A 10,857-nucleotide genomic window follows, 5' to 3' on the forward strand; every position below is an offset into this window, starting at 1 on the left:
ATCCGAGGTAAATAGAGAAGGTAAAAAAAAACAAAAAAGGAAAATTGTTTGACTTTCACATTTACTTACGTTGAGTGTTGAGAAGTCTATATCCAGGCTTTAAGTCCCCTCTCTATATAAAAATGCTTACCCTTATATATATATAGTTTTGATCTTAGATCATATGAGGCCTCATAGAACAACATTTTTTTCTTTTTTTAATTTATTTTGTTATCATTAATCTACAAATACATGAAGAACATTATGTTTACTAGGCTCTCCCCTTCACCAAGTCCCCCCAACAAACCCCATTACAGTCACTGTCCATCAGCGTAGTAAGATGTTGTAGAATCACTACTTGTCTTCTCTGTGTTGCACAGCCCTCCGCTTTCCTCCCCCCACATTATACATGCTAATCGTAATACCCCTTTCTTCTTCCCCGCCCTTATTCCTCCCTACCCTCCCATTCTCCCCAGTCCCTTTCCCTTTCGTAACTGTTAGTCCATTCTTGGGTTCTGTGATTCAGCTGCTGTTTCGTTCCTTCAGTTTTTCTTTGTTCTTATACTCCACATATGAATGAAATCCTTTGGTACTTGTCTTTCTCTGCCTGGCTTATTTCACTGAGCATAATACCCTCTAGCTCCAACCTTGTTGTTGCAAATGGTAGGATATGTTTTCTTCTTATGGCTGAATAATATTCCATTGTGTATATGTACCACGTCTTCTTTATCCATTCATCTACTGATGGACACTTAGGTTGCTTCCATTTCGTGGCTATTGTAAATAGTGCAGCGATAAACATAGCGGTGCATCTGTCTTTTTCAAACTGGGATGCTGCATTCCTAGGGTAAAATCCTAGAAGTGGAATTCCTGGGTCAAATGGTAAGTCTATTTTGAGCATTCTGAGGAACCTCCATACTGCTTTCCACAATGGTTGAACTAATTTACATTCCGACCAGCAGTGTAGGAGGGTTAACCTTTCTCCACAACCTCACCAACATTTGTTGTTGTTTGTCTTTTGGATGGTAGCCATCCTTACTGGTGTGAGGTGATATCTCACTGTCGTCTAAATTTGCATTTCTCTGATAACTAGCGATGTGGAGCATCTTTTCATGTGTCTGTTGGCCATCTGAATTTCTTCTATGGAGAAGTGTCTGTTCAAATCCTCTGCCCATTTTTCAATTGGATTATTTGCTTTTTGTTTGTTGAGGTGCGTGAGCTCTTTATATATTTTGGATGTCAAGCCTTTATCGGATCTGTCATTTACAGATATATTCTCCTATACTGTAAGGTACCTTTTTGTTCTATTGATCGTGTCCTTTGCTGTACAGAAGCTTTTCAGCTTGATATAGTCCTGCTTGTTCATTTTTGCTTTTATTTTCCTTGCTCAGGGGAGATATGTTCATGAAGAAGTGACTAATGTTTATGTCCAAGAGATTTTTGCCTATGTTTTTTTCTAAGAGTTTTATGGATTCATGACTTACATTAAGGTCTTTGATCCATTTCTAATTTACTTTTGTGTATGTGGTTAGACAGTGATCCAGTTTCATTCTCTTACACGTAGCTGTCCAGTTTTGCCAGCACCATCTCTTGAAGACACTGTCATTTCCCCATTGTATGTCCATGGCTCCTTTATCATTAAATAATTGACCATATATGTTTGGGTTAATGTGTGGAGTCTCTAATCTGTTCCACTGGTCTGTGGCTCTGTTCTTGTGCCAATACCAAATTGTCTTGATTACTATGGCTTTGTAGTAGAGCTTGAAGTTGGGGAGTGAGATTCCCCCCCACTTTATTCTTCTTTCTCAGGATTGCTTTGGCTATTCAGGGTCTTTGGTATTTCCATATGAATTTTTTTAAATTAATTTTATTTTGGTATCATTAATCTACAACTAAATGAAGGACATTATGTTTACTAGGCTCCCCCTTCACCAAGTCCCCCCCACATCCCCGTTCACAGTCACTGTCCATCAACATAGTAAGATGCTGTAAAATCACTACTTGTCTTCTCTGTGTTGCACAGCCCTCCCCGTGTCCCCCCGCCCACACACACTATACATGCTAATTGTAATGCCCCCTTTCTTTTTTTCCTGCCCTTATCCCTCCCTTCCCACCTGTCCTCCCCAGTCCCTTTCCCTTTGGTAACTATTAGTCCATTCTTGGGTTCTGTGCTTCTGCTGCTGTTTTGTTCCTTTGGTTTTCTTTTGTTCTTATACTCCACATATGAGTGAAATGCTTTGGTACTTGTCTTTCTCTGCCTGGCTTATTTCACTGAGCATAATACCCTCTAGCTCCAACCATGTTGTTGCGAATGCTATGATTTGTTTTTTTCTCATGGCTGAGTAATATTCCATTGTGTATATATACCACATCTTCTTTATCCATTCATCTACTGATGGACATTTAGGTTGCTTCCATATCTTGGCTATTGTAAATAGTGCAGCAATAAACATAGGGGTGCATCTGTCTTTTCCAAACTGGAGTGCTGCATTCTTAGGGTAAATTCCTAGAAGTGGAATTCCTGGGTCAAATGGTATTTCTATTTTGAGCATTCTGAGGAACCTCCATACTGCTTTCCACAATGGTTGAACTAATTTACATTCCCACCAGCAGTGTAGGAGGGTTCCCCTTTCTCCACAACCTCGCCAACATTTGTTGTTGTTTGTCTTTTGGATGGTAGCCATCCTTACTGGTGTGAGATGATATCTCATTGTGGTTGTAATTTGCATTTCTCTGATGACAAGCGATGTGGAGCATCTTTTCATGTGTCTGTTGGCCATCTGAATTTCTTCTTTAGAGAACTGTCTATTCAGCTCCTCTGCCCATTTTTAATTGGATTATTTGCTTTTTGTTTGTTGAGGTGTGTGAGCTCTTTATATATTTTGGATGTCAACCCTTTATTGGATCTGTCATTTACGAATATATTCTCCCATATTGTAGGATACCTTTTTGTTCTATTGATGGTGTCCTTTGATGTACAGAAGCTTTTCAGCTTGATATAGTCCCATTTGCTCACTTTTGTGTTTGTTTCCCTTGCCTGGGAAGATATGTTCAATAAGACATCACTCATGTTTATGCCTAAGAGATTTTTGCCTATGTTTTTTTCTAAGAGTTTTATGATTTCATGACTTATATTCAAGTCTTTGATCCATTTCGAATTTACTTTTGTATATGGGGTTAGACAGTGATCCAGTTTCATTCTCTTACATGTAGCTGTCCAGTTATGCCAGCACCATCTGTTGAAGAGACTGTCATTTCCCCATTATATGTCCATGGCCCCTTTATCAAATATTAGCTGACCATATATGTTTGGGTTAATGTTTGGAGTCTCTATTCTGTTCCATTGGTCTGTGGCTCTGTTCTTGTGCCAGTACCAAATTGTCTTGATTACTGTGGCTTTGTTGTAGTGCTTGAAGTTGGAGAGTGAGATCCACCCCACTTTATTCTTCCTTCTCAGGATTGCTTTAGCTATTCGGGGTCTTTGGTGTTCCCATATGAATTTTTGAACTATTTGTTCCAGTTCATTGAAGAAAGCTGTTGGTAATTTGATAGGGATTGCATCGAATCTGTATATTGCTTTGGGCAGGATGGCCATTTTGACGATATTCATTCTTCCTAGCCAAGAGCATGGGATGAGTTTCCATTTGTTAATGACCTCTTTAATTTCTCTTAAGAGTGTCTTATAGTTTTCAGGGTATAGGTCTTTCACTTCCTTGGTTAGGTTTATTCCTAGGTATTTTATTCTTTTTGATGCAATTGTGAATGGAATTGTCTTTCTGATTTCTCTATTAGTTTACTGTTAGTGTATAGGAAAGCCACAGATTTCTGTGTGTTCATTTTGTATCCTGCAACTTTGCTGAATTCTGATATTAGCTCTAGTAGTTTCAGAGTGGAGTCTTTGGGGTTTTTTATGTACAATATCATGTCATCTGCAAATAGTGACAATTTAACTTCTTCTTTACCAATCTGGATTCCTTGTATTTCTTTGTTTTGTCTAATTGCCGTGGCTAGGACCTCCAGTACTATGTTGAATAACAGTGGGGATAGTGGGCATCCCTGTCTTGTTCCCTATCGCAGAGGAAAAGCTTTCAGCTTCTCGTTGCTCAGTATGATGTTGGCTGTGGGTTTATGATATATGGCCTTTATTATGTTGAGGTACTTGCCCTCTAGACCCATTTTGTTGAGAGTTTTTATCATGAATGTATGTTGAATATTATCGAATGCTTTTTCAGCATCTATGGAGATGATCATGTGGTTTTTGTCTTTCTTTTTGTTGATGTGGGGGATGATGTTGATGGATTTTCGAATGTTGTACCATCCTTGCGTCCCTGGGATGTATCCCACTTGGTCATGGTGTACGATCCTTTTGATGTATTTTTGAATTCTCTTTGCTAATATTTTGTTGAGTATTTTTGCATCTACGTTCATCAGAGATATTGGTCTGTAGTTTTCTTTTTTGGTGGGGTCTTTGTCTGGTTTTGGTATTAGGTTGATGTTGGCTTCATAGAATGAGTTTGGGAGTATTCCCTCCTCTTCTATTTTTTGGAACACTTTAAGGAGAATGGGTATTATGTCTTCTCTGTATGTCTGATAAAATTCCGAGGTAAATCCATCTGGCCCAGGGGTTTTGTTCTTGGGTAGTTTTTTGATTACCGCTTCAATTTCTTTGCTGGTAATTGGTCTGTTTAGATTTTCTGTTTCTTTCTGGGTCAGTCTTGGAAGGTTGTATTTTTCTAGGAAGTTGTCCATTTCCCCTAGGTTTTCCAGCTTGTTAGCATATAGATTTTCATAGTACTCTCTAATAATTCTTCGTATTTCTGTGGGGTCTGTTGTGATTTTTCCTTTCTCGTTTCTGATTCTGTTGATTTGTGTTGACTCTCTTTTCCTCTTTATAAGTCTGGCTAGAGGCTTATCTATTTTGTTTATTTTCTCAAAGAAGCAGCTCTTGGTTTCATTGATTTTTGCTATTGTTTTATTCTTCTCAATTTTATTTATTTTTTCTCTGATCTTTATTATGTCCCTCCTTCTGCTGACCATAGGCCTCTTTTGTTCTTCTTTTTCCAATTTTAATAATTGTGACATTAGACCATTCATTTGGGATTGTTTTTCCTTCTTTAAATATGCCTGGATTGCTATATACTTTCCTCATATGACTGCTTTTGCTGTATCCCACAGTAGTTGGGGCTTTGTGTTGTTGTTGTCATTTGTTTCCATGTATTGCTGGATCTCCATTTTGATTTGGTCATTGATCCATTGTTTATTTAGGAGCGTGTTGTTAAGCCTCCATGCGTTTGTGAGCCTTTTTGCTTTCTTTGTAGTTTATTTCTAGTTTCATGCCTTTGTGATCTGAAAAGTTGGCTGGTAGGATTTCAATCTTTTGGAATTTACTGAGGCTCTTTTTGTGGCATAGTATGGGGTCTGTTCTGGAGAATGTTCCATGTGCACTTGAGAAGAATGTGTATCCTATTGCTTTTGGATGTAGAGTTCTGTAGATGTCTATTAGGTCCATCTGTTCTAGTGTGTTGTTCAGTGCCTCTGTGTCCTTACTTATTTTCTGTCTGGTGGATCTGTGCTTTGGAGTGAGTTGTGTGTTGAAGTCTCCCAAAATGAATGCATTGCATTCTATTTCCTCCTTTAATTCTGTTAGTATTTGTTTCACATATGTTGGTGCTCCTGTATTGGGTGCATATATGTTTATAATGGTTATATCCTCCTGTTGGACTGAGCCCTTTATCATTATGTAATGTCCTTCTTTATCTCTTGTTACTCTCTTTATTTTGAAGTCTATTTTGTCTGATACTAGTATTGCAACACCTGCTTTTTTCTCTCTGTTGTTTGCATGAAATATCTTTTTCCATCCCTTGACTTTAAGTCTGTGCATGTTTTTGGGTTTCAGGTGAGTTTCTTGTAAGCAGCATATAGATGGGTCTTGCTTTTTTATCCATTCTATTACTCTGTGTCTTTTGATTGATGCATTCAGTCCATTTACATTTAGGGTGATTATGGAAAGTTATATACTTATTGCCATTGCAGGCTTTAAGTTTGTGGTTACCAAAGGTTCAAGGTTAGCTTATTTACTATCTTACTGTCTAAGTTAACTTGCTTATTGAGCTATTATAAACATGGTCTGATGATTCTTTATTTCTCTCCCTTCTTATTCCTCCTCCTCCCTTCTTCACATGTTCGGTGTTTTGTTCTGTGCTCTTTTTAGGAGTGCTCCCATCTAGAGTAGTCCCTGTAAGATGCCCTGTAGAGGTGGTTTGTGGGAGGCAAATTCCCTCAACTTTTGCTTGTCTGGGAATTGTTTAATCCCTCGTTCATATTTAAATGATAATCGTGCTGGATACAGTATTCTTGGTTCGAGTCCCTTCTGTTTCATTGCATTAAGTATATCATGCCATTCTCTTCTGGCCTGTAGGGTTCCTGTTGAGAACGCTGATGATAGCCTGATGGGTTTTCCTTTGTAGGTGACCTTTTTTTACTCTCTGGCTGCCTTTAATACTTTGTCCTTGTCTTTGATCTTGGCATTTTAATTATTATGTGTCTTGGTGTTGCCCTCCTTGGATCCCTTGTCATGGGAGTTGTGTGTACCTCTGCGGTCTGAGAGGACATTTCCTCCCCTAGTTTGGGGAAGTTTTCAGCAATTATTTCTTCAAAGGCACTTTGTATCCCTTTTTCTCTCTCTCCTTCTTCTGGTACCCCTATAATGCGGATATTGTTCCATTTCGTTAGGTCACACAGTTCTCTTAAAATTCTTTCATTTCTGGAGATCCTTTTATCTCTCTCTGCATCAGCTTCTCTGCGTTCCTGTTCTCTGTTTTCTAGTTCATTAATGGTCTCTTGCATCTCATCCATTCTGTTTTGAAGTCCTTCCAGAGCTTGTTTTATTTCTGTCTTCTCCCTCCTTAGTTCTTGCATATTTCAGTGCAAGTCCATCAGCATTGTTATGTCTTTTGTTTTGAATTCTTTTTCAGGAAGCCTGGTTAAATCTATCTCCCCAGGTTCCTTCTCAGGGGAAGATGTAGAAGATGTCGAAGCTGTCTGGGTTAGTCTTGTCTGGATCAATTTTTTTTGCCTTTTCATGTTGATAGCTGCAATGATGAGGTATTGACTCGTCTGTCAGCTGGCAGAGCCAAGACTTTCCACTTGCTCCTGGCCTTTCTTTACTGGGACAACTGCAACCCCTAGTGGCTTGTGTTGGGCAATTGCATGTAGACTGGGTCTCTGTATCTTGCCCGGCCAGTATGGAGGAAGCTCCCTTGCTGTGGGCGTGGCCAGCCTCAGGCTGCTTCTCTGCTATGGCGGAGCCCCGGAGGGGTAATGGACAGGGGGCTGTTTGGCTGTTTACCTCTTTGAGGGGTCTCAGAGCTGTTGCCCAGGGGTTTAGTGCGCCCGGAGTTCCGTGGAATTTCCAGCGGCTGGACTGTGACCCGGGATGCTTCCGTCCAGCGGTGGGGTCCCAGTCCCTTTAAGACTTTCAAAAAGCACTCACTTTTCTTTGTCACAGGGGTGCCAGCTACGGGACCCGCTCAAAGGTCTTACTGTCCTGTTTCCCTAGTATCCAGGACCCCACGCATACACTGTGTGTGCGCTCTGGTGCGGATGGCTGTGGCTTGGTGTTTAGCAGTCCTGTGCTCACTCTCCCTCCTGGCTCCGACTCCTCTCCTCCTGCCAGGAGCTGGGGTGAGGGGCCTCAAGTCCCACTGGGCTGCGGCTTGTATCTTACCCCTTTCACCAGGCGCTGGGTTCTCACATGTGTGGATGTAGTTGGGCTGTTGGCCTGTGTCTTCTGGTCTCTCTTTTAGGGATAGTTGTATTTGTTGTATTTTCAAAAATATATATGTTTTTGGGAGGAGATTCCCACTCTCCTACTCACACTGCCATCTTGGCTCTGCCTCCTCCGTATGAATTTTTGAACTCTTTGTTCTAGTTCTTTGAAGAATGTTGTTGGTAATTTGATACGGATTGCATCAGACCTATGTATTGCTTTGGGAAGGATGGCCATTTTAACGATATTAATTCTTCCTAGCCAAGTGCATGGGATGAGTTTCCATTTGTTAGTGCCCTCTTTAATTTCTCTTAAGAATGTCTTATAGTTTTCAGGGTATAGGTCTTTCACTTCTTTGGTTAGGTTTATTCCTAAGTATTTTATTCTTTTTGATGCTATTGTGAATGGAATTGTTTTCCTGATTTCTGTTTCTATTGGTTCATTGTTAGTGTATAGGAAAGCCACAGATTTCTGTGTGTTCATTTTGTATTCTGCAACTTTGCTGTATTCTGATATCAGTTCTAGTAGTTTTGGAGTGGAGTCTTTAGGTTTTTTTATGTACAATATCATGTCATCTGCAAATAGTGACAGTTTAACTTCTTCTTTACCAATCTAGATCCCTTGTATTTCTGTTTTGTCTAATTGCCGTGGCTAGGACCTCCAGTACTATGTTAAATAACAGTGTGGAGAGTGGGCATTGCTGTCTTGTTCCCAATCTCAGAGGAAAAACTTTCAGCTTCTCGCTGTTCAGTATGATGTTAGCTGTGGGTTTATCATATATGGCTTTTATTATGTTGAGGTACTTGCCCTCTAGACCCATTTTGGTGAGAATTTTTATCATGAATGGACTTTGGAGTTTGTCGAATGCTTTTTCAGCATCTATGGAGACGATCATGTGGTTTTTGTCCTTCTTTTTGTTGATGTGGTGGATGATGTTGATGGATTTTCGAATGTTGTACCATTCTTGCATCCCTGCGATGAATCCCACTTGGTCGTGGTATATGCTCCTTTGATGTATTTTTGAATTCTGTTTGCTAATATTTTGTTGAGTATTTTTGCATCTATGTTCATCAGGGATATTGGTCTGTAGTTTTCTTTTTTGGTGGGGTCTTTGTCTGGTTTTGCTATTAGGTTGATGTTGGCTTCATAGAATGAGTTTGGGAGTACTCCCTCCTCTTCTATTTTTTGGAAAACTTTAAGAAGAATGGGTATTATGTCTTCTGTGTATGTCTGATAAAATTCCGAGGTAAATCCATCTGGGGGTTTTGTTGTTGTGTAGTTTTTTGATGACCTCTTCAATTTCCTTGCGGGTAATTGGTTTGTTTCTTTAGATTTTGTATTTCTTCCTTGATCAGTCTTGGAAGGTTGTATTTTTCCAGTAAGTTGTCCATTTTCTTCTAGGTTTTCCAGCTTCTTAGCATATAGGTTTTCATAGTATTCTCTAATAATTCTTTGTATTTCTGTGGAGTCTGTTGTGATTTTTCCATTTTTGTTTCTGATTCTGTTGATGTGTGTTGATTCTCCTTTTCTGTTAATGTTTGGCTGGAGGCTTATCTATTTTGATTATTTTCTCAAAGAACCAGCTTTTGGTTTCATTGATTTTTTTCTATTGTTTCATTCTTCTCAATTTTGTTTATTTTTTCTCTGATCTTTATTATGTCCATCCTTCTGATGACTTTAGGCCCCGTTTGTTCTTCTTTTTCCAATTCCGATAATTGTGATGTTAGACAGACTATTTATTTGGGATTCTTCTTCCTTCTTTAAATATGCCTGGATTGCTATATACTTTCCTCTTAAGACTGCTTTTGCTGCATCCCACAGAGGTTGGTGCTTTGTGTTGTTGTTGTCATTTGTTTCCATATATTGCTGGATCTCCATTTTAATTTGCTCATTGATCCATTGATTATTTAGGAGTATGTTGTTAAGCCTCCATGTGTTTGTGTGCCTTTTTGCTTTCTTTGTTCAATTTATTTCTAGTTTTATACCTTTGTAGTCTGAAAAGTTGGTTGGTAAAATTTCAATCTTTTGGAATTTACTAAGGCTCTTTTTGTGGCCTAGTATGGGGTCTATTCTGGAGGATGTTCCATGTGCACTTGAGAAGAATGTGTATCCTGTTGCTTTTGGATGTAGAGTTCTATAGATGTCTATTAGGTCCATCTGTTCTAGTGTGTTGTTCAGTGCCTTCATGTCCTTACTTATTTTCTGTCCAGTGGATCTGTCTTTTGGAGTGAGTGGCATGTTGAAGTCTATTAAAATGAATGCATTACATTCTATTTCCTCCTTTAGTTCTGTTAGTATTTGTTTCACATATGCTGGTGCTCCTGTGTTGGATGCATATATATTTATAATGGTTATATCCTACTGTTGGACTGAGTCCTTTATCATTATGTAATGTCCTTCTTTATCTCTTGTTACTTTCTTTATTTTGAAGTCTATCTTGTCTGATACTAGTACTGTAACACCTGCTTTTTTCTCTCTGTTGTTTGCATGAAATATCTTTTTCCATCCCTTGACTTTTAGTCTGTGCATGTCTTTGGGTTTGAGGTGAGTTTCTTGTAAGCAGCATATAGATGGGTGTTGCTTTTTTATCCATTCTATTACTCTGTGTCTTTTGATTGGTGCATTCAGTCCATTTGCATTTAGGGTGATTATTGAAAGATATGTACTTATTGCCATTGCAGGCTTTAGATTCGTGGTTACTGAAGGTTCAAGGTTACATTGTTTACTACCTTACTGTCTGACTTACCTCACTTACTGAGCTGTTACAAACAGTGTCTGGTGATTCTTTATTTCTCTCCCTTCTTATTCCTCCTTCTCCATTCTTTGTATATTAGTTGTTTTATTCTGTGCTCTTTTGTGTTTCCTTTAAATGCTTTTGTGTGTAGTTGATTTTATTTTTTGGCTTTAGTTAGTATTTGGTTGGTCTGCTTTCTTTGTTGTGATTTTATTTTCTCTGGTGACATCTATTTAGTCTTAGGAGTGCTCTCATCTAGAGCATTCCCTCTAAAATACCCTGTAGAGGTGGTTTGTGTGAGTCAAATTGTCTCAACTTTTGCTTGTCTGGGAAGTGTTTGATCCATCCTTCATATTTAAATGATAATCGTGCTGGA

Source organism: Manis javanica, chromosome 5, assembly GCF_040802235.1.
Source record: "Manis javanica isolate MJ-LG chromosome 5, MJ_LKY, whole genome shotgun sequence".
NCBI classification, from domain to species: Eukaryota; Metazoa; Chordata; class Mammalia; order Pholidota; family Manidae; genus Manis; species Manis javanica.